Consider the following 3,051-nt stretch of genomic DNA (forward strand, 5'->3'; position numbering starts at 1 on the left):
AAGACAATAAAACTATTTAAATTCAAATATGATTGTTTATTGGAATTTTTGTTTAACTTCTCATTTTTTTCTCATGTAAACAACATACCTGCAATAAACCATCAATATTCTCCAAATTAACTGTTGGCTTGAAAGCCATATTTATTACAGAAATAAAAACACAGGTATGTGCCATTTGTGTCATTTGAATTTCAAAACAATCAATGCAATTTACATTGGCGAGGCCCTGTAGAGATTGTTTCGGTGGGGTGTTTTGCTTTTAAGTGATATGTCAAAGACGAATTACTTCTCTGGTATTTAAATTCGGCTTTGCAAAATGTACAGATTACTTTTGTAAAAATTGCAACCGCGTTAATTGCGTTAAATTTTTTTAATGCGTTAAATATTTCAAATTAATCGCATGCGTTAACGCACTAATTTTGACAGCACTAATATATATATATACTGAGATTTTGCTGCATTGCTCATACACAATTGCATGTGTACATGTGAAACCCGGTACACATTTAGATCTTATTAAGCTGAAGAACTTTCACTATGCATGGGCTCTACTCAACAGGAAGTTGGTTATTACATACATATATACACTTGCACCCAATGCAATTTTATATTAATTTATAATTACTATATTTAAATTTATATACTCCTTCTAGGGGATTTATACAATCACCACCAAACCGGGCCAGTATAGCATCAAAACATTGACGGTGCAAAATTTCGAAGGGATCAGATTGTGTGAAACCTCATTGAGTGACATGATAGTGTGATTTCTTTTTTTTAGCATCCAGGGCTTTTTGGAGGTTTTAATATAAAATTCCCCCTATTCTAAAAGTATGTCATAATGGTACCAGTATGTGCCAATGCCCACTGTCTTTGATGGGCTGCGATGGCACAGGTACTTGTGCCTGATAATAGTTGCTTGAACTTATTATTATTATTATTATTATTATTATTATTATTATTATTATTATTATTAAATACACTGTTACAGTGCTTTACTATGACATAATTAATTTAGGAAGCTCAGAAACCCTTTATTCAGTCCAATAGGTCGGTCTATGATATAAACTCTAAATTATTGCTTGTATTTTTTTCTCTCTTTTAAATCTCAACAAGCAAGCAAGCAAACTAATTCCAAGGGTCCTTAATAAGGCTTCTACTTGAAATCATATAGGAAAACAAATTTATCACAGTGTCCTACATGGAAACTTTAGGGTTTACATTAGAGGAATAAACCAAGACCTCTTAATTAATCCCTGCTATCCATTATCACCCAAACGAGGATAGGCTTCCTGTTAAGTCTGGTTCTTCTTAGACTTTCTTCCTATTGCCATCCTTTTTTTTTTAAACCCTCGGCTCGATTATTGGCATTTTCTCGCTCTGCATTTTTTCACACATTTCATATCCATTTTCATTATATGCTTTTAATTCTGTAAAGTTTTGACTCAGTCTTCATTGCTTTGAGACAATGAAGAAGGTTAATAGCTCTATATAAATAAAATTGAACTGAATTTAATTAACCCAAGTGGCACAGATCTGTGCTGGCAACACCACATTGGTCAATAACCGATTTAAAAGCAAATAAACAAACAAACAGCAGCAACAACAAAAAAAGCAACTGCTGGTGCGTTAATGATGGGAGAGGCTTCAGACCTCAAACTGCATTTGGGTTTTCAGACATGTCAGGTAGAACCCAACTTATTATTAATTTTAAGATACATAAAAAAAATTAGCACCACTGGGTAAAAAATTCAATTATTATTATTATTATTATTATTATTATTATTGTTTGGCCATATACTGTAAGTAACCAAAACATCCATAAAAGATGTGATCATGTGATTGCCTTTGTACCCTATTTTTAAACTTTTTTGCTCAGTCATGTTTATATAGTTGGTTAAAATAAAATAAAATTAGATAAGACACAAATTAGATAAGTTAGCCTGCATTTCAGTGTAATGGAACATCACATAACTTTTGGCTTCTTACCAGTTTATATAAGATAGTAATACAAAAAAATGGCTAAAATTGCCCTGGGATTTAAGGGCTACATACACCATAAGTTTTTAAAGCTTAAACTTTTAATACACTCAATGCTTTCAAAAGATGTTCTTTAAAAGTTCTTAAAGGTTATTTAAGGTTTTATATTATATTATTATATACAATTGTATAAAAAATTATATATATATAAAATTCCTTGGTTTCCAAAAACCTGGTTTACTTCGAACAGAATAACCAAAGGGGTGCCTTTTTTTTGTGTCAAATTGTTGTTTTTCTAATCACTGGTGTGACATCAGTAATCTGATAAGAATCATCTGGAATAAAGTATGATATCAGACAGGATTTCTTTCCTTCCCGCTTTCTCTCACAGATAATTATCCTGCCATGGAGGTTTAATATTATTACAGTCGTCTGGATAAAAGCAGTGGTTCAGCAGCTGCCGTCTGCGCTTTACAGAGAAATGCCGACGTCAGAAAAGCACTTATCTCTCTGTCCTGCCACCCCTCCATCCTCCCCTCTGTCCTGCTGACCACTCACTCCACAGCGCATTAATCAATCCCATAATTAGATCCTTTTCCCCCGAAAGACTTGCCGTCCCACAGTCTGCAATTGCATTACGTTACATTACCCAGCAGAAAACTGCAAATATGACAGACCAGCACACGCCCAAGAAAAAAAACAAAAAACAAAACACAGGATGGTTCCGTTTCTTTCTATTTTCAGAGTTACTCATACCAACCTGATGTTGATAATTTTCCCAAAGCAATGTCTCCTGAAATGGCATGTTCGATCAACTACAATCATACACTCTGAGAATCCAAAAAGACGAGTTTTGTTCTTCTGAAAGAAAAAAAAAACGCTTTGTTCTAGCTTTTTACCTAAAGCCCTTAAGGAGTCCAGCAATAGATTTAATTTTCTTCACAAAAATAAACCATTTTACTGAACCATTAAACAATTCTTAATAGAATATTAAGAATAAAGGAAATAGTCCATACTTGCTCAGCTATTTTTAAAGATTAGATTATATTCAACTGTATAGTTATTTTGCAA

Source organism: Clarias gariepinus, chromosome 4 (assembly GCF_024256425.1).
Source record: "Clarias gariepinus isolate MV-2021 ecotype Netherlands chromosome 4, CGAR_prim_01v2, whole genome shotgun sequence".
NCBI lineage: Eukaryota > Metazoa > Chordata > Actinopteri > Siluriformes > Clariidae > Clarias > Clarias gariepinus.